This window comes from Tamandua tetradactyla, chromosome 8 (genome assembly GCF_023851605.1).
Source record: "Tamandua tetradactyla isolate mTamTet1 chromosome 8, mTamTet1.pri, whole genome shotgun sequence".
Lineage (NCBI taxonomy): Eukaryota > Metazoa > Chordata > Mammalia > Pilosa > Myrmecophagidae > Tamandua > Tamandua tetradactyla.
In genome coordinates this window covers 69,183,406-69,205,351 of record NC_135334.1, presented here as the reverse complement: position 1 = coordinate 69,205,351, position 21,946 = coordinate 69,183,406, and the positions used below count along the sequence as shown (strand labels likewise).

Sequence of the window (21,946 nt, the reverse complement as noted above, 5' to 3'; positions counted from 1 at the left end):
AATTCAAGTTATTATTCATAACTTCCCAATTATTCATCAAGGCATTCAAGAAAAATCCTTACCCTAGGATTGATTCCAGAGGACGACTTGCTAAAGAAATTGGGGTTTCAGAGTCAAGAGTCCAAATTTGGTTTCAGAACTGAAGATCTAGATTCCATGTCCCTAGAAAAAGAGAAACTGGTGAGATCCTAGAACAAATACAAGACAAGGCACAAGATCTCTGAGAAGAGAGAGTTTAAGGTAACAGAAGCTACACAAAATATCACCAACCTCACTAGCAACTGTTTTATTTCTCTGGAGCCAGAATGAGGAGGTGTAGAAACAAGTTCAGTGTATCTGATATCATCATCCTGAGCCCCAAATCTTTCTCACTCTTCCTAGGAATGCACTCTTCCTCTGATACCACAAGTTGAGCATTCTGAAAATGGTAAACAAGACTTCAAGAGGCAGAGATAGGTCCAAGAGGCATTCCACAGCACTGCTCACCCAGTATGTTAGTTAGATTCAGTTGTCAACTTGGCCAGGTGAGCATACCTAGTCTTGTTGCTATGGACATAAGCCAATGGTACGTGAACCTCATTTGTTGCTAATTACATCTGCAGTCGGCTAGGGGCATGTCTGCTGCAATGAGTGACGTTTAACTTAATTGGCTGGTGCTTAAATGAGAGATGGCAACGTAGCACAGCTAAGCAGCTCGGCATTCCTCATCTCAGCACTCGCAGCTCAGCCCAGGCCTTTGGAGATGCAGAAAGAAGTCACCCCAGGGAAAGTTGTTGGAACCCAGGGGCCTGGAGAGAAGACCAGCAGAGACCATCCTGTGCCTTCCACGTAAGAAAGAACCTCAGTGGAAAGTTAGCTGCCTTTCCTCTGAAGAACTAACAAAATAAATCCCCTTTTATTAAAAGCCAATCCATCTCTGGTGTGTTGCATTCCGGCAGCTAGCAAACTAGAACACCCAGCCTGGATCTAGAATTCAGCAGAGTTTGAGGACAATGAAAATAAAACTAATCATATTTTTAATCACCACAGTAATAATTGATTCAGACAAAAATCATCAGCGGATGTAAAACTCTTGAAATGAATGTTTTATGAAGAATAAGATATGTATTATCTCAAGTAGAACATATGGATTAAAATGAATAAATAGTAGGGGAAACAAATATTAAAATAAATTTAGTTGATTGAAATGCTAGTGATCAATGAAAGGGAGGGGTAAGGGGTATGGTATGTACGAGTTTTTTTCTGTTTTGTTTTTATTTATTTTTATGAATTGATGCAAATGTTCTGAGAAATGATCATGATAATGAATATACAGAAAAAAAAAATCAATAAGCCAAACCCTGAATCTTGGGATTTGTTCATATGAAACTTATCCCCACAAAGGATAGGCTTAGCCTACTTAAAATTAGGCCTAGGAGTCAACCCCAGAGAACCTCTTTTGTTGCTCAAATTTGGCCTGTCTCTCTCTCAGCCAACATAGCAAGCAAACTCACTGCCCTCTCCCTCTGTACATGGGACATGACTCCCAGGGGTGTAAACCTCCTGGCAACGTGGGACAGAAATCCTAGAATGAGCTGGGACTCAGCATCAAGGGATTGAGGAAAACTTCTCAACTGAAAGGGGAAAGAGAGAAATGAGACAAAATAAAGTGTCATGGCTGAAAGATTTCAAATAGAGTTGAGAGGTTAGCCTGGTGGCTGAAAGATTTCAAATAGAGTTGAGAGGTTATCCTGGAGGCTATTCTTATGCATTGCATAGATATCCCCTTTTCAGTTTAAGGTGTATTAGAGAGGCTAGAGGGAAGTGCCTTAAATTGTAGAGCTGTGTTCCAGTAGCCATGTTTCTTGAAGATGATTGTATAATGACATAGCTTTCACAAAGTGACTGTGTGATTTTGAAAACCTTGTTCTGATGCTCCTTTTATCTACAGTATGGACAGGAGAGTAAAAAATATGGATTAAAAATAAATAAATAGGGTGGGCCACGGTGGCTACGCAGGTAAGAATGCTTGCCTGCCATGCCCGAGGACCCGGGTTCGATTCCCGGTGCCTGCCCATGTAAAATAAATAAATAAAATAAATAAATAAATAATACGGGGAACAAATTGTAAAATAAATTGGGTAGAGGGAAATAATATGGTCAATGAGAGGGAGGGATAAGGGGTGTGGTATATATGAGTTTTTTCTTTTTTCTTTTCTTTTTCTGGTGTGATGTAAATGTTCTGAGAAATGATCATGGTGATGAATATACAACTATGTGATGATATTGTGAGCCATTGATTGCACACCAAGTATGAATGTTCATACATACGAATGTTCGTGTTGTATGTTGATTGGCTTTATTAATAAAAATTAAAAAAAAAAAGATGTATTGTCCCAAAGAATCTATCCATGGATTACTTAGTAACTACAAAAGGAAAACTGGTAAATTTGTAAAGAGAAACCTTACATACTCCACCTTAACCAAGTGCTCGAAATTTGCTTTATCTACAATGACACGAACTGAGGTGAGGTGCCTCCTGATAGGAAACATCTAAGAAAGACACGGCATCCTTTCTGTGGTATTACTGCCAAAAGAACACATGCTTAATTTAATCATAAGGAAACACTAGAGAAGCAAAACTGAGTTACCATTTACAAAGTAACAGACCTGTACTTTTTCAACAATGGATTGAATAAAGATGGAAAGGTTGTATACTAAAAATAAAATAAAATAAAATAAATTTCTAGGCTATTGCCTGGCTCTGTGGAGTTGGAAAGGGATCTGGGAATATAATTGTGTTATAGATTTTCAAGCCGTCTTCCTGTTTTTGACCCTAACTACTGCCACTTCAAGAAGTACCTGAGCTTTTTAGTATTCTTGAGATGTGGTTCAGATTGACTATCAACTTTCCTTATTTCTTTAGAGTTCAGTCTTTTCAAGTCTGCTAAGTTAGTTGCTCCTTGTCCATCTGCTTTTCAACTTCCAAACTTTTTTTATATATATTTTGATATCTATCACATAAATATATATATATTTAAAACCCTTGGATGTTCTGCTTCTGGTGTTACTGAGTAGCTCCTATTAGGTCAGCCCTCCTATATATTAAAACCATGAGCTATGGACAGAATATAATAAAAGTAAATACCTGAGGGCACTGTACAGTGACTCAAAGCCGACAGTTACTAGAGGAAAGCCAACACTTGGAAGAGGGGAACTGCACTTGGTGAGTGTCTCAGTTTTATTCCTTTTAGCCTGAGAGCAAGCCCCAGTTTGTACCAAGCAGGGTAGCTAAAATTCTTATAGCAATTCATGGTCTTTCTGGCTTAAGGAACCAGAGTAGAATTCAGGGCAATTGTAAATGGTAGAAAGTAAGGTGGGAAATCCTGTAAAGGTAAGAGCCAGAGAGGAAGAACCCCCAATGCAGTATACAGTCTCTTCCCAAATTTCTGATTGACCTATGGGTGATGCATGCCTGGTGTAGGCACTGAGAATCCCCTTACCATAGGGGAGAGAAAGCTTGCAGTTTGAGTTCAATCAAGTTAATTGCCTGTTAAACAGAACAAAACAAACAACAGTACTCTGACAATGTCTAGGATATAACCCAAAATTACTGAGTAAAAAAAGAAAAACAGGAAAATGTGAAACATTCTCAAGAGAAATAAATAAAAACTAACCCTGAGATAGACCATGTATTGGAATTAGCTTACAACTTTTAAAACAGCTGCTATGACTGTGTTCAAGGATTTAGAAGAAACATGCTTTTAATGAATATAAAAATAGGAAATCTCATCAGAAAAACTGAAACTATTTTTAAAAAGAACCAAATAGAAATACTAGAACTGAGAAGTACAATATCTAAAATAAAAACAAAATCTCTGGAAGAGGTAAACAGCAGAATAATGATGCCCAAGTAGAGTCATGAACTTGAAGATCAATCAAAGAAATTATGTAATCTGCAGAAGAGAACAATATTGAAAAAAAGTAGAGCCACTGAAAACAGGAATAACATCAAAATATCTGGTGGAACAGGAAAAAGTTTTGATGATATAATGGAAATGCTAACATATTGAAAAACACCTTTAAAATGCTTTAAAAATATATCCCGGTGGGGTGGTAGGGATGCAAAAGGAGACTGTAAAGGTATATGTACATGTTCTTAACCTGCAAGTCCTCACAAGAAGTTTTTAAATGGAGGAAGATGAAGATTATTTTTCAAGGTACTAGAAAACGTTCTTTTTATTTTTAGCCTTATTTTATTGCATTTAAAGCAATAGAAGGATGAGGTACAAACCCAACTAGTGAATGTTCCAAATTCACAACCAGGATTTTCTGAATATTTGACTTTTCCTAGTCAAGAATTAAACATCCACAGTTATAGAATATGGAAATCAGAGCATCTCCTCTAGCTTCCATGTATTTATTCTTTACCGTGGATGTTTTCTTTTTGGTGAATCTTGTCCTTTGAGACTATTGCATGTTGCGTTTAAGACATACATAATTCTGTTGAAGCCAAAAATAAGAACATATAATCTTAACTAAAGGAAATTAGAAGAAATAATATCAATGAAGGAAAAAAAATAAGGTAGAGCATCAGTGATTTAATGTAAAAGCAATAATGTCCTTACCAATAGCTATGGAGAGATAGGGAAGAAAACTAATACTTGTAAGATACTTAAAACTCACAGACTGTGTTGGAAGTTTTACCACGTGTTAATGTACTTACTAGACACATAACGCTGTGGAGCAGATGCTGTCGTCCATGTGAGGCGGATGAAGAACCAGAGGTTTAGCTCACACACCTAGTGAACAGCAAATCTGGAATTCCAATCCAAGACCCTTTTACTTTTTGCTTCTCTTCTATGCCACTTCATATATTTGAAATTAGATTTTTATTAGATTATTTCTCTGATTCAGGAATTTTTATTGGTATTTTAAAATGGCACTTTGTGTAAAGAAGACAACTGATTTTTATTGTCAAATTTTGTACTGAGTTATTTTATGGTTTGTAATGAGTTTTCAGCTGATTTAATTGGGTTTTCTAAATGTATAATCATATCGACTTTTAAAAAATTATTATTTTGTTTTTTTGCCAATTTTTATTACTCTTTTTAACCTCTTATCTAATAAATCTTATCTAATTAATTTCAAATAATTGTGGTAATAGAGGACATCCTTATGTTACTATATGTTGTGACCTTTAACTTGTAACCATTATACTTGAAAAAGATTACTATATACAAGGTGTTGTGCTTTCCCAGTTTAATAAGCAAGTTCCCTTAGTGCTATGCTTCGCTTTAACTGCCATAAATTATGTTCTGTCTGAAACAATTATTTATGTGGGTTTTGGCTATTTTCCATAAAGTTTGAACATCAAAGTTTGCCTGTTACCCTAACAGAGTCTTTCAGAACATTTCAGAGGACCAGAATATCTAGATAACAAAAAATGATACTTATTAAAGTAGAAAAAATTGGGGGTGAATCTTCACTATCACTTAAACCTTTCTCCCAGGCACTTAAATTAGCCATTGGGAACTGTAGTTTTCTAGCATGTGTTTAATTTTCACTATATTATTTGCTAACCAAAAACTTCTATTCCCTTGTTTAGAGCTATTTCTATTGTATCTCAAATATAGTAGATACACAAAAATGTTGCAAGTTTTTAAGTTCCCAGAAATGTTCTCCCCTTAGTCTTCCCACATTTTCCCACTTTCTGTCAAGAATTAGCTCAGGCCACATTCTCTCCATGAAGTCACCCCTGATATCTTCAGATAGAAGTAATTCCATTTGTATTAATTTTCTATTGCTTCCTAACAAATTACCACCAACTTCACAGCATAGAGCATCCAACACCCCATTTATTATATGGCAGTTCTGTAGGTTACAAGTGTAGCTTGTACTGGGTTCTATACTTGGTGTCTCACAAGGCCAAAATTAAGGTGTCACCTGGTATTGGCTCTTATCTGGAGGCTCTAGGGGAAAAAAATCTACTTCTAAGCTTACAGATATTGTTGGCAGAATCCAGTTCCTTACAGCTATAGTCTGAGATCTCCGTTTACCTGCTGGCTTCAGCCAGTGGCCACTCTCTGCTCTTAGAAGCCACCCACATTCCTTCTCACATGGCCCCTCCGTCTACAGGACAGCAGTACCCCATTGAGCTCTCCTCATGCTTCACATCTCTGACTTTACTCTTCTGCTTCCAGCTACAGTAGAAGCTCCCTTTAAAGGCTCATGTGACTAGATTAGGTCCATCCAGATAATCTCCTGTTAAGAGGTAACCTACTTCAGACCAACTTCTTTGGCTCTCATTTTGTGACATCCCATCACACCTTGCAAATAGTAGGTGTTTGGTACCTACATATATAATGAATTCATTGCTTTTTATTAAGTGAATTGTCAGGTCAAATGATTAGTAAAATTATTTCAAACTAAATTGTAAGATGATTTGTACATTTTGGAGGAGCAGTATGTACTCTACCATTCATTCTTGGGTTGTTTCTTTTTTACATATATTTTTGAAGCTACATTTATTTATGACCAACCAGTGCACATATGGACTTGGACTCTGTAGCAAGTCAAGTGAAGTTAGTGGAATTACACACACAAAAAAATTTAAGGCATGAAATAGATATCATATTAAAATTAATATTTTAAGGAAAAAGTAATCATTAATGAGAGAAAGGAAAATTCTGAAAAGCTGTGTTTTGTTTAGTGTACCTCATCACCAGATTCTTAAAGAAAACTGGAGGGAGTTCAGAGACATAAAAATGAGTAAGAGACTGTAGGGATTAATTTACAAGCAAATATTTTGAAACAATATATATAATTTAGCTGAACAAGCAACTGAGTAGAGATGTAACTGTTGTCAAATGTTTAATATCAAGAGAAGGAATGTATTTCTCTGACAAAAAGTTGAGATTCTCTTTCTGAGTATTGGAGTTAAATGAGGAATAAGAGAAAACACAGTCCTTTCTAACTACCTTGGAAGCAAATATTTAGACTATTTTGTAAAGTATCAGACTTGAATTCAAATGTGAACGACTCGACTTGCTACCTGTGAAATTTCAGGCAACTCCTTTGACCTTTTTGAGCTTTGTCATGAATAGAATGGAAATTATACCACCTACCCCATGGGGTTATTATGAAGATTAAATTATATGACATGAAATAGATGACAAACTTCATGCTTGTCACAGATTGTGGGTTGAGGAACAGTAGCTGCTAATAATACTACCATTTTCACCATTATTCTTAGGTGGTTGAAAGTTCAAAGTGCTAGTGTCAGACAAACCTGGGGTACAAATTCCAGCTTTACCATTTATTAACTCTGTCACCATGGGTAAGTCACTTTATATTTCTAAGTCTCAGTTTCTTCACTCATAAGAGAGTTATAGCGAAGACTAAATGATACAACATAACATAAAATGCCTGGCATAATACATAGTATGTAATTACTCAATAAATACATTAGCAGTATTTTCATCATCTTTAACACCTATCATCGTTCTGCCATAGAGCCTTGCCAAAGGCTTAGCAAATATTCAAATTGTTTCCATATTTCTCCTATTATAAACAATACCAGGTACATATCTCCATTTTCACTGTCACAAGCACTACATATGAAACAAAAATAAAATGAAAAAAAGAAATCAGTAATTTTTTCATTATTTGTTGAATTGACTTAACTAATTTCTACCAGTGATCGTGTCTGGTATTTGTGATCACTATACATTACTGGGGAGATGGTAGAACAGGCCTCTCCTTTTCCCTCTGTAATCAAGTGCATGGCAACAGATTTAAGTGCGATTGTCATTCTAAAAAAGCTCTGATACTTAGATTTACCTAAGTTTCTATGAAAGAAGCCCTGCACTTATAATAGCATTTTCATTTTGTCTTTTCCATGCTTAGGAACTCTCTGTGGCTCTTCAGTGCATATAGGATTATATTCTTGCAATAAACCAAATCTACTCTAAGAAGATTACAGAAATAGTGTTAGAGGGTTATTCATTAGGAGGTATTAAGATTAATTAGAGATATTAGGTATTCATCAGAAAGCATTAGAAATCCAGGAGATCCAGAAGAAGAGATACAGATGTAAGTTAACATCTGTTGAGTGCTTTCATCTGTTGAGTTAAAAGGTGCTCCATATTATTAGTCAGTAAAGAAATACAAATTAAAACCAAAGTGAGAGTACTACATACCTTCCAGAATGGCTAAAATTTTTAAATCTGTTAGTATCAGATTCTGACAGCAATGTGTAGAGCAGCTGAAACACTTGCATATTGCTAATGAGGATGTAAAATTATATACAGCCACTATTGAAAACAGTTTGTCATTTTTTAAAATGAAAGATAAACATACATCTATCATTCAACCCAGCAATTCCATTTCTAGGTATTTGTCCAAGAGTAATAAAAACTTGTGCCCAAATGCTTATGGGGCTTTAATTCATAGTAGCCCAAACTGAAACAACCCAAATGTCCATCAGCTAGTGTATAGATAAACAATTTATAGTGTATCCATACAATGGAATACTACTTATAAATGCAACAACGTGAACAAATCTCAAAAACATAAGTGAAAGAAGCCAGACAAAAGGCTATATAATCTATGATTCTTCTTTATGCAACATTCTGGAAAACTGTCTCTGTCTTATTAAACTGTGATCATTATGATCAGAACATACAGGGCATAGCATTGAAATTGTTCTCCAAGTCAGTAAACAGGGAATAAAAGTGCTGAGTTTGATGAGATTAGAGGGTAAAGTTTAGCTCCAAAAGGAATCAGAAATACAGATTGGGTCAATTCAGGGTAGTAAGGGAGCAAGTCAAGGTAAACAAAACTGTTAAGAAGAGGGAAGCATTCAAGGCTAGGCTTTGTTGGACCTGACAGCATGGATATCTGCTTTAACGGATCCTACACAAATTTGTCCACTCATGTAGCTTTTAGCCTTCATAGCACATAACCTATCTTAAATAATCATTAATAAAAGCTGTTGAAATTCTTCAGAAAGGTGTGATTTACCTGCCTTTGCAGATTTCTAGCTCTGCTTTGCTTGTACATTTGCAGTATGTTTTACTGATCCTTTTCAGCGGCTCACAAAGACTGGCCGTGATAGAGACCACTCATAGAGACCCCAGTTAAGTCAGTTTAATAGTGCTTCTGTTGTTTTCTGGCCAACATAAGATTCTAAAGCAAAGAACCATCTTATTTGAAGTGTTTTTAGTACAGCAGATTTGATAATGTTAAGTTTGCCTCAGCTCTAACCTGTGCCTTATAAATAAAACAAAGCAACATAATGACGTAAAAGAAAAGAGCTTGTGGTTAAGAACTCAGCAAACTTAATTCTGGTCCCTGCACTCAATCTGTTCAACCTTAGATGGGTCACTTAACCTCTCATTTTCCTTATAGATTAAATGAGTCAGGTGGGTGAGATGCTCTCAAAGGTACCATTCAGCACTTAATACTAATTCCATGACTCTTAAAAGAAGTTGACAGTATGGTAGAGAGGAGGAATGGAGGAAGCTTTTCTATTAGAGCTTTTATACTTGACTTGCAGACTTCAGACCTCAGAATGGCAGGCTTCAGCTGTTTTCAGTGTTTACAATATAACATATTTTTGAAAAAGACTGGCATGATTATCACAAATAGGGATGGAAAAGTACTTAAGAGATTCTTGCAACCAGAGTCCCATAATCGAGTTTTTATACTTTTCTTTAGAGATTTATATTGCAATGACTCACTCTAAGAAACAACATTATTGTTCATATTAAATATTCTTTAAGTAGCCTCTTCATGTATTTGAAAGAGTTGTATTTTCTTCTAGGAAAGGAGATTTTATGTTTACATGGTGACTCCTTTTCTTTTTTTTTTTTAAACCCTTATTATCGTTCTGTTCATGTCATTGAAACCTTAGCATTCAAAAATGAATTGAGGGCAGCAGTGCAATCGTGGCTCAACAGGCAGAATTCTCACCTGCCATGCTGGAGACCCAGGTTTGTTCCCAGTGCCTGCCCATGCAAAAAAAAAAAAAAAAAAAAAAATGGATTGAAATATTGGTAACTAGTCCTACAGAGATATTTGACTACATAAACCAAAACTCAGAAATTAAATGTTATGCGTATGAGCCTTTTTAATTTTTTATTTTTCAGTTCTTCCTAGCCAGTTCTCTTTGCAGTCAAATTCATTGTAATCTCATCCAAAAGTGTTGATCTTTACTTAGTAACCTTTATTGAAGCATTGCATTTATCCACATTCCCTTGCAATAACATAAGGTTTGTATCAAACATATCATGCAGCTTAGCTCAAGCCTCATATGGAACTAATAAGCCACGCAATAAGTGGCCTTGTGTAGATGAATGTAGTTTGGAAGGGTATGTGTGTGTATGTGTGTGAGTGTTGTCTAAACTGCATTTCTTCTCTGCCAAAACCTAAATGACAAAATGGTTCTTGTGCCCCCAGAGTCTTTCCTGGCCTGGAAAAAATGTGTGTTTAAAAACTAAAAATAAAATTTAGCATTTTGATATTAAATTAGACCTCTCAGCTCAATAGGAGGATGCTCCCTAAGTACAAGACCTCAGCATTTATTTCTCAGAAATATAGTCAAACTTTATTTTTAAATATCTCCAGAGATGCAAATGGTCTTACCTAGTCAATGGAGCAGCATTCATCAAACCGTGTGAACTGGTTTATTCCAACTGCAAGAGCTCTAACAGCATAGTTGATCTATCTTATTTGGCAAAGCTCACAATGATTGTATAGTAACTTGGGATGAAACCAGCATGTGGCTTGGGAAAAATACTGATTTTTCTACCAAAAGGGGGTGTGGGAGAGGAAGTTAGAGGGAAAAGATAGTTAATGGAAATGGATGGCTATAGTTGTCTGTTGTGATCTAAGTGTATTATTGCTCTGGCTTTCTTTTCTTTTTTTGAGCACAGACTGTGTGTGTGTGTGTGTGTGTGTGTGTGTGTGTGTGTGTGTGTGTGTGTGTATTTGGCGGGGGGTGGGGGTGGAGGTGGAGGGCTTTCATTTCATTTTTCTTGTTCAAGTAACTATGAAGCCTGATCTTCCTTGCTATTTTAGTATAGGAATTTTCTTTTGTTTGTAGACAATAGCATTTGTTGATTATTCCAGGGAAACCACTGAACATTGCTTTCTCCACCTCCCATATAATGTATGTGTAGTTTTGCCTTAGTTACCTGTTAACCCTAGAGTTAAACAAAAATTTAATTACCCCCATGGAGTCCTAAACCAATCAGAGTAAAGCTGAAATTCAAGCTAATTGAAACCAAAATCCCACTTTTAAAGTGCTTAGACTCTTTGGGTGGTGGTACAGTAGGAAGTTACTACAAAAGGTGTTTATTTTAGAGACTAATGTGAGACAGTTAGAAAGACCCAAAGCAATATTTTATTTGCCTGGATTTCTTGGCATCTGCCGTCCCCAATCAGAAGTGAGAGCTGAAGGAGCTGTAGTAGGTTTAGGGAAGTGTGGCACAGATGATAGTTGTTGATGGCAAGTTTTGATGGAATGTGGAGGAAAGAGAAAACTTGTGTCTTTCAACCTATTCATCACAATTGCCTCTAGAGTTTTCTTCATTTACTTGCCTGCTTAAAACTTTAAAGTAGTTCTCACTGCTGACAAGAGAAAGTTGGAATTCTTCAGCTTAGCACTGAAGGCCCTCAAAAGTTTTAATGAAAACCCTCTAAAAGTCAGGCTCAGGCCTAAGCACCTATAAAGTAAGTGCTTCCATACTCTATAAAAAGAGAGCTAATTCACAGTGCCCAGCCTAGTGGGCATTCAATAAGTATTTATTGAATACTCTACCTGACAGTGTACAGCAAAAGACTGAATCCAGTCCTACCCCTTCGATTCCTGTTTACTTTCCAATTTGTCTGGGGAGATATCTTTTGTAGATTCTTCCATCAAATCTACCCCTCAAATAATTCAATAAGGATTTGAAGCCCTCTTAGCCAAGTTTGACTTCTGATACCATCAGAAGTGGGTGAAACCAGGTATTGGGGTTGATGGACTGCTGTTCCTTCCTCATGCACATTGTGAATGCACACCACCCTGACCATATCTTTATATCAAAAGTTCTTAGCTGCATGGTTCTTTAATTTTTTAGAGCATTTAGAGTAGACTGTTAGAATTTTGAAAGGCTCTTAGAGATTGTCTAGTCCAGTGGAGTTTAAACTGTAGGATGGGAGTGCTTGCTTGGGCTCTAATCTTATTCTCTTCCACCCCTTCCCCACCTCTTCTTCCTACAGTTAGAACAATTCCCTGTTTATTTAGCATTGGGGTCCTATATAATATTTCATCTGAACAAAGTATTCCAGGATTACAGTAAAAAGGTTTTGAAAATTATTTAGGCCAAGCAGGGAAGAAATTTGTTCATGGCCATACAACAGAACTGGGTCCATCACCCAGGTCTCCTGACCACCCCCCTACTGCCTCATGTATCAATCTTCCTACTTCACAATATAGTTATTTTAAAAAGATATATTGACATGTATATGTGTTTATTGCTGCCTTTTGAGTACTTGCAGTAAAATTAGCATTTGAAAAAATGAATGATGGTCTTGAGATTTTCCTTTTGATTTGAAGTAGCTCTTTTTTTTCTTCTTCTAATTCCCATTCTAATTAAGTTTAAGCAATTACTGAGTTTTATGCCCGGCCTAGTGGTATATATATGGTACTATAAGAGATGAAAACATAGAGTATAGGGTGTCTCAAGTTCCAGAAGGGCAGGTGCTGCAAGGGTCCGAGAGCCTCCAGCCTCAGGACATTTAGGGCCACACCAGGCACGACTCAACGTCCATCCTGTTGGCCTTCCCGGTACCTCATTCCGGCCCAGGGAATTGCTTCAGATCTCCGCCATGGCATCCACTTCGTCCAATCTCCAGAAAGCAATAGATCTTGCTAACAAAGCAGCACAAGAAGACAAAGCTGGGAACTATGAGGAAGCCCTTCAACTCTATCAACATGCTGTACGGTATTTTCTCCATGTAGTTAAATATGAAGCACAGGGTGATAAAGCCAAGCAAAGTATCAGGGCAAAGTGTACGAAATACCTTGATAGAGCAGAAAAACTAAAGGAGTACCTGAAAAAGAAAGAGAAAAAAACCACAGAAACCAGTAAAAGAGGGCACCGAGTCCAGCAGATGAGAAGGGGAATGACAGTGATGGGGAAGGAGAATCTGATGATCCTGAAAAAAAGAAAATACAGAATCAACTTCAATGTGCCATTGTTATAGAGCCACCAAATGTGAAATGGAATGACGTGGCTGGTCTGGAGGGAGCCAAAGAAGCACTTAAGAAGGCTGAGATATTGCCTATTAAATTTCCTCATCTTCTTACAGACAAGAGAACACCTTGGAGAGGCATTCTATTATTTGGGCCACCTGGAACAGGAAAATCCTATTTAGCCAAAGCTGCAGCAACAGAAGCAAACAACTCAACATTTTTTTCAATATCTTCCTCTGACCAAAGTAGCTAGGTGAAAGTGAAAAGCTAGTTAAGAATTTATTTCAATTTGCCAGAGAGAACAAACCTTCCATTATCTTCATTGATGAAATTGACTCTCTTTGTGGTTCAAGACGTGAAAATGAAAGTGAAGCTGCATGTAGAATTAAAACAGATGGTTCAAATGCAAGGGGTTGGTGTGGACAATGATGGTATTTTTGTTCTGGGAGCTACAAACATACCCTGGATTCTGGATCCTGCCATTAGGTGAAGATTTCAGAAACGAATTTATATTCATTTGCCTGAGGCCCATGCCCGAGCAGCAATGTTTAAATTGCATTTAGGGACCACTCAAAACAGTCTAAGGGAAATAGACTTCCGAGAACTTGAGCAGAAAACGGATTGTTATTCAGGGGCAGATATAAGTATCATTGTACGTGATGCACTTATGCAGCCTGTTAGAAAAGTATAGTCAGCTACTCATTTTAAAAAGTTTTGTGGAATGTGACTGTGTGATTGTGAAAACCTTGTGTCTGATGAAATGCTAGAGATAAATGAAAGTGAGGGGTAAGGGGTATGGTATGTATAATCTTTTTTTTCTGTTATCGTTTTATTTCTTTTTCGGTTATCTTTTTATTTCTTTTTCTGAATTGATGCAGATGTTCTAAGAAATGATGAATATGCAACTATGTGATGATATTGAGAATTACTGATTATATATGTAGAACGGAATGATATGTTAATGTTTTTTGTTTGTTCTTAATTTTTTTAATTAATAAATAAATTTTTTAAAAAAATGTTTGTGGGACTTCTCGAGCTGACCCTAACAACATTGTAGATGATCTGCTAACACCCTGTTCTCCTGGTGATCCTGATGCCATTGAAATGACATGGATGGATGTCCCTGGCGATAAACTTTTAGATCCATTTGTTTCCGTGTCGGACATGGTACAGTCACTGTCTAGAACAAAACCTCCAGTCAATGAACACGACTAGTTGAAATTAAAGAAGTTTACAGAAGACTTTGGCCAAGAAGGCTAAACCAAAGCAATAAGGAAGAGGTTTACCACATAACTCCTATAAAATAACAGCACATGTTTTAAAAAGAAAGAGAGAGAAACAGGACAACAAAGATATTCGTCTAACTAATGTACTTTGGAGGGATGCTATTCAACATCCAAACTGCCTTCCTGGTTTGGGGAATGCCCCTGGCCCCCCACTACAGGAACCAAAGTGGATAGATTCTTTCCTTCATCACTTGGCATTCAGCACATGGACCCTTGACTTAGCCTTGGCTTATCAGATGCTGTCACCCAGGTCCTTTAATCTTCAACACAAAGATGGCAGGACATTAAAAGCTAGTACCCTAACAGCACTGACACCACCTAACTGGGTGTGGAGGCATCAACAGTATAAACCAGTCACCAAAGCTTCTTTGGTCCTCCCAGAGAGGTTGCAGACTTTCCATCAGCTCTGTGAACAACCAAATATGCTTCCAATAAATTTCTATTCTACTTAAAAAAAAAAACTGTATATATGTATATATGTATCGATAATAATACATAATAATGTAATAGGTATAGTTTATAATAACAATAGGTGTAGTTTATTGACCACCTACTAAATACCCAGATTTTGTTTGGGCCACTCGATACATTATCTCGTTTAAACTTAACAGCTCTACAAAAGCAGGTAACATCCCCATTTTACTGGTAAGAAAACAAAAATTCAGAGAAGTGATGTGACTTACCCAAAGTCAAACAGCTAGTAAGTGACAACATTGGAATTCAAACCAAGACCTTTCTGCCTATAAGCTCATTCTATAGGGTAGTGATGCCTCTCATTCCCTTCCATACTGCATTTATTGTACTAATTAATTTTTTTTATTATCAAGTACTTATTCATTTATTTATGCTGAACACAACAGGGGTCACCAGTAACACTGATGAGAGTCAATTTCATTATAGTAGTTACAGTAGAAATCAGATTAGGGTGGGTTAAGAATAGCAAATAGGAGGTGAGAGAAGAGTCAGTGAGTGAAGAACTCTCTTTTAAGAAGTTTGACTGTGAAATAGAAAGTTGGGAAAATAGAAAGTTAGGAGGGCCATGTAAAATTGAGGAAGAAAGTTGTGTTTTGTTTTGTTTTGTCTTGTTTTTAATGATTAATTTTTTTTACTTCTTTAATTGTATAATATAACATAAATACAAAAGAGAAGGAACTGCATTACTAGTTCCTACATGTCTTATCCATTCGTTCAACAAATACTTATTAATACTCAATAAATACAAAACAAAGAAAGAAATAGTAGTCATTTTCAAAGTACTGTTCAATGAGTAGTTACAGGACAGATCCCGGAGTTTGTCATGGGTTATGATACCATTATTTCAGATATTTCCTTCTAGCTGCTCCAGAACGTTGGAGGCTAGAAGGAATAAGTATTTTTTATTTTCACAATCAACTCTATTTTTTTTTCTTTTTTTGTGAAAAATAGCATATATAAAAATGCAGTAATTTCAAAGCACACACACACAAAAGTTTCAAAGTACAGTGCAACAATTAGTTGTAGAACAAATTTCAGAGTATGGTATGGGTTACAATTCCACAATTTTAGGATTTACTTCTAGCTGCTCTAATATACTGCTAGCTACTCTAATGTACTGGAGACAAAAAAAATGACAATATAATGATTCAGCAATCTGAATATAATAATTCAGCAATTAAAATCATTTTGTTAAATCCTACCTTCTCTGTATAACTTCACCATTACCTTTTATCTTTCTCTCTTTAAGGGTATTTGGGCTTTGCCCATTCTAACTTTTTCATGCTGGAAGAGGCTGTCAGTAGTATAGAGTAGGGAGATGAAACTAGCTAATGTTCTGGAGAGGCTGGCCCCTCTAGGTTTCAGGATTTATCTGGTCCAGGGGCCATCTGGAGGTTGTATGCTTCTGGAAAGTTACTCTAGTGCATGGAGCCTTTGCCGAGTCTTATATATTGCCCTAGGTGTTCTTTAGGATTGGTGGGTGTTCTAGTTTGCTAGCTGCCGGAATGCAACACACCAGAGACGGATTGGCTTTTAATAAAAGGGGATTTATTTTGTTGGTTCTTCAGAGGAAAGGCAGCTAACTTTCCACTGAGGTTCTTTCTTACATGGAAGGCACAGGATGGTCTCTGCTGGTCTTACTCTCCAGGCCCCTGGATTCCAACAACTTTCCCTGGGGTGACTTCTTTCTGCATCTCCAAAGGCCTGGGCTGAGCTGCCAGTGCTAAGATGAGGAACACCGAGCTGCTTGGCTGTGCTACATTGCATTCTCTCATTTAAGCACCAGCCAATTAAGTCAAACGTCACTCATTGCAGCAGACACGCCTCCTAGTTGACTGCAGATGTAATTAGCAACAGATGAGGTTCACACGTACTATTGGCTTGTATCCGCAGCAACAGAACTAGGTATGCTCACCTGGCCAAGTTGACAACTGAATCTAACTAACACAGTGGGAATGGTTTTGGTTGGGGTTTGGCAAGTTATGATAGATAGCAATGTCTAACTGAAGCTTCTGTAAGAGTGACCTCCAGAGTAGCCTCTCAACTCTATTTGAACTCTCTCATCCACTGATATCTTTCTTATTTGTTAATACTTCTTTACCCCCTTTTGGTCAGGATGGAATTGTTGATTCCACAGTGCCAGGGCCATATTCATCCCTGGGAGTCATCTCCCATACCACCAGGGAGACTTTCACCCCTGGATGTCATGTCCCACATGGGGAGAGGGCAGTGATTTCACTTTTACAGTTGGGCTTAGAGTGAGGCCACATCTGAGCAACAAAAGAGGTCCTCCAGAAGTAACTCTTAGGCATACCTATAGGTAGGCTAAGTTTCTCTGTTATATACAGAAACTTCAAAAGAGCAAGTCTCAAGATCAAGGGCTTGGCCTATTGATTTGAGTGTCCCTAATGTTTGACACAGTATCAGGGTTCCCCAGTGGTAAAGCTTAATAATTCCATATTTTTTCCTCCCATCCCTCAGGGGACTTTGCCAATACTTTTTGATTATCTGCTTAATATACTCTGTAATGATGTATCCAGGCATTACATTAAGCTACACAGAATTAAAAGCCCTCATTCGTATTCTGAGTTCCCTGGTTTCCATTGTTTAAGAAGTTGAAAAGTTTCCTGCCTGATGGCTCCCATGTTCTTCCTTTCTGACTTCAAGCCCATGTTCATTTGACTGTGTCATGATGCCTCTCATTCTCTTACACACTGCATTTATTTAACTTACTATTGAACAAATTTTATCAAGTACTTACTCAAATACCTGTTGTTAAAGCTTTCCAAAGAGAGCAAATGGAAAGGTAATATAGGTGGGATTTGGAGAGAGTGGTAAAATGTTTCCTTTTTCCTGGAATAGTTAAAGAGAACTTCCTACAGGAAATGGAGCTTGAGTCGGCTCTTTATGAGTAGATAGAAAAAAAAGAGTAGAGAGAAAGTGACCAGAGGTAGGATGCCTAAAGAGAGACTTGGAAACAAGAAAGAGAGCTCTCTGCAAGGGTGGTGGTAATATGTAAAAAGCTGTTGTGAGAGTTGTTGGCCAATATTGAAAGGCTGTTATTTATGTATATAGGAAACTTAATGATAAACAAATTGAAATACTCATTTATGTCAGCTCTATATTAAAATGCTACTAATAAAATTATTTAAAAATTATAAACTCATGATAAGATGAATAGGAGAAGAGATAATACCAGGTAAAATTGATTTCTTTTTAACTGCAAGTAAATAAATGAGTGATAAACTGTTATGGCAGACTGGAGAGAGCTAAAACTTAAACCTTTTAGGAAGCAATATAATTCAAACCATAAAACTCCAGAAAGGCTTAGGATTTGGAGTCACTTAAGTATCTCACACAGTGTGAGAATAAGGGATAGGGCTAAAAATAGGAGGATTTGTTAAAAGTCTATAGAAATAAAAGAAAGACTCCCAGTTCTCTTTCCCCCAACCTGCATAGTCAAGGAATTATCCCAGCGTACCCTAGTGGGGTAAACATCAAACCCCAGAATCTCTGAACTCAAAGATACTACTATACCTGGTACGCTGGGACGAGAACGTGGGTAACTGAAAACAAGAGGATTAAGTGAAAGTCTGACATGCCAGAGATGAGCTACCAATCCTCTTTTCCTACTTAACTCTCAAAATAAGTTCCAGAAAATACGGATGGGGAAATGGAATGCGTTGATGTTCTGGGGAGGCTGCTCCTCTGCAATTCAGGTCTAGGAACCCATCTGGAAGTTGTAGGTTTCTAGAAAGTAATCGTAGCTCATGGAACCTTTGTAGAAACTCATATAAAGCCCTAGGTATTCTTTAGGGATTACAGGAATGGTTTTGGTTAGGGTTTGGCAAATTATGATAGGTAGCAATGTCTGAAGTTTGCATAAGAGTAGCCTCCAGAATAGCCTCTCGATTGTATTTGAACTCTCTCAGCCACTGATACCTTCTTTGTTACACTTCTTCTCCCCCTTTTGGTCAGGATGGCATTGTCAATCCCCAGAAAGATATTGTAGGATATGTTCTACCAAAATGAGGCAGTAAATCAAGAAAGAAGACATGAGATCCAGTAAACAACAGCTCCAATATAGAAGAGAAGAGAACAAAATTCCCAGGATGATGTTGAAGGAAAGTTTGAGGAAGATAAAAATGCAGCAAGCCTAGAGAACAGCCAGTTCAGATTGGAGCAGAGATAGGAGAGCTTTGGGAAATTTATCTCTAAGGGGGGAAATTTGTTTGATGAAATTTCATGGTGTATTTAATCACATTGAGAAGAATTTTCAGAGTTTGGGAAGGATCTAGTGATAGATACATAGAAAAACTGACAATTATGACTTCAGGAAAACCAAAAAAGTACAGAAAGGAATAGTATATTATATGGCTCAGCAGTGAATAGAGGTATAATAAGGTAAACACTAAATACTGATTTAATTAAAATGTTATATTGAATATATTGAGAGGATGAGAAGAGAGGTATGTGTAGGAGAGAAGAGAGTTAAGTACTCATTCTTTAATAAAAAATCAATAATGTGTAAAAGAGAGGATAAAATGTTTGCATGAGAAGAGAGTGATATGAATTCTCTTCTCTCATAGTAGGAATATAGTAAATGATGTCTAAAATTGGGGGAATGGGACAATAACTATTAATATAAGCATATATTAGGTATATGGTCAAGGTAAAGATAAAGAAGAGATTGTTAAAAGTTGTTGCTGTTGAAGAGCAAAGAGCTGCTGTTTTTCATTATAAGCCTTATAGAAATTTAGATTTTTTTTTTTTAATTTGTATGCTGTATTACAGGGGTCACATTTCATTCTTTTTCCGTGTGAGTATCCCCTTATTGCAACACCATTTGTTGAATTTTTGTTTTTGTTTGTTTGTTTTTTGGAAAGTGCATGGGCCCAGAATCGAACCTGATTCTGTTTGGCAGGTGGGAATTCTACCACTGAACTATCCTCACACCACCACATGTACTTTATAATAAATTAAGTCATATGGTTTGTTTGTCTGTTTAAAAATTCTATGTGTTGAAGCATTGATATGGTAGAAACTATTTGAAGCAGTTATCAAGAGGTTCTAGCCTTGGTTCTGTCCCTTATAACTCTGTGACCTAGCCTTACTGAGCCTTAGTTTCTTCCTTTGTATAAGGAAGGAGATCGGAAAAGATCTCCAGAGTTTCTTTAAGCTATAGTATCCTAAGACTTTATTATAAAAATAATAATGCTATATGCATCAAATGAAGAGTTAAGACCTGGGTGGCAGCTTGAAATTCCCATATTTTCCTTTTTTGGTTGAAATCAGAATTGGAGAGAAATTTTCATTTGTTGTATGAAAAGAATTCACACCCACCTTTCATTGTGCAGCCTTGGGGCAGGCAATTGACTATATACTGTCTCAGAGACACATACCTTGGTGTTATTTCAATATGGTTATTTGATATTTAATATTTTTCAGTATGAATCACAGGTGAAGTTTCTATGCCCATGTGTAAACAATTTCACTTTTTTATTGAAACAATGAATTCAGGAATGTCATATTGGGATATCAGCCATTTTTCTTTTATCAGTGTATGGGAAAAGTGCTTTTATATTAATACAAGAAATGATCTCATTTAATACAGAGTAGATCTTATAATTGAAGGACACCAAACCTCAGGCAGTGATTAAGGTCACTAGACTAATTTTGAAAAAGGAAAAGAATATTTTCCCCTTGTCTCCTTGAGTATTTTTACCAATATTCCTCTCATATTAGAGTAGATGGTGGCATAGCATGGTTTGTGAAAAGGAGGCTCTAGCTAATAATATCTTTACCACTGTAACATGTAACCCTGGAGAATTTACTACCCGTTTCTGGGCTTTCGTTTCCCATCTGCAAAATGAAAGAATTGGCTTAAATAATATTCAAGATACATTTTAGCTTTAACATTCTGTGTTTTCTACCTACTTACTTTATGTGTGTGTTCAAACCATCCAAAGACCCAATTAGGTTTGGGGGGTTTTCTTAGAATTCTCAGTGTTAGTGAGAGTGAACTCTTCTCCCTGTTTAAGTGTGACTTCAGAAAGAAATCAATTGAGTACTACATGCAAATAAAAGAAAACTAGCTTTGATTTTTGTCTTGTTGATAGTTTTATTTTTCTAGAGAAAAAAATATTTAAAAGTTTAGCTTGGCCACTTTAAATTTATCTGCTGGAAAAGTAAAATCTTAAGAATGATGACTCTTCACTTTTGTAAACCTGTATACGCTTACAGAACAGTTTCTTTATACACATTATCTCATTTGAAAAATGACATTATGAGAGGGTTATGTTGTACAGTTAATGTTTATCTGATGTTATATATGTAAACGTGTATGCATAAATACATATACTTACCCTAGTTTTCTATTATTGTCAGTTAAGGAAGCAAATGATATTCAGAAATAGAGTGAAAGAAGTAAGAAATAGATGAAAAACATTTAGTGTTTTCCAGGGTATATAAAAAGACATTTAATCTTAGAAAACTAGCCACTGGCAGAAATAAGTTAAACTAAGGGCAGATCTAGCCCACAAGCCAGTAGTTTCGGCATACTAACTCTACAGGTTTGTGCTACATTTGGACAAAGAGGAAAATTAGAGATTCAAGTATAAAGCACAGCTTGTATCACAGTGACTTGCTATTTATTTATTCATTCAATAAGCATTAACCAAGGATCACTACAATTTGAACAGAAAAGAAAGCTAGGTACAGGGATATTTTCAATATCCTGATTCTCCAGTTAGTCATTCTTAGTCTTCTCCAAGTTTAGGGGATAAGGGAGCAGTAGATAAAGAAGCTGCTTTTAAATACTATCCCAATGATATGGTTGATGATATTGATTGGGATAATATATTCATATTTCCTCTTTTAGATTTCAGAAAACAACCCTGGATCATTTTTCTGAAGCATTTCCTAGTATCTGCCAGAGTTTCTTGTAATTCTATGTTTTCCATCT

At 36.5% G+C, this 21,946-nt stretch overlaps 1 protein-coding gene and 2 pseudogenes across 2 annotated transcripts in view; all 3 read left to right on the top strand.

Annotated features, from left to right (window-relative positions):
* The window catches only part of LOC143644484 (double homeobox protein A-like), a 27,152-nt pseudogene extending 16,206 nt beyond the window's left edge, over positions 1 to 10,946 (top strand).
* UVRAG (UV radiation resistance associated) overlaps positions 1 to 21,946 on the top strand; it is a 496,833-nt gene that overhangs the window by 444,811 nt on the left and 30,076 nt on the right. The gene's annotated exons all lie outside the window — the stretch shown is intronic.
* On the top strand, positions 10,943 to 21,946 carry LOC143644483 (vacuolar protein sorting-associated protein 4B-like; annotated as a pseudogene).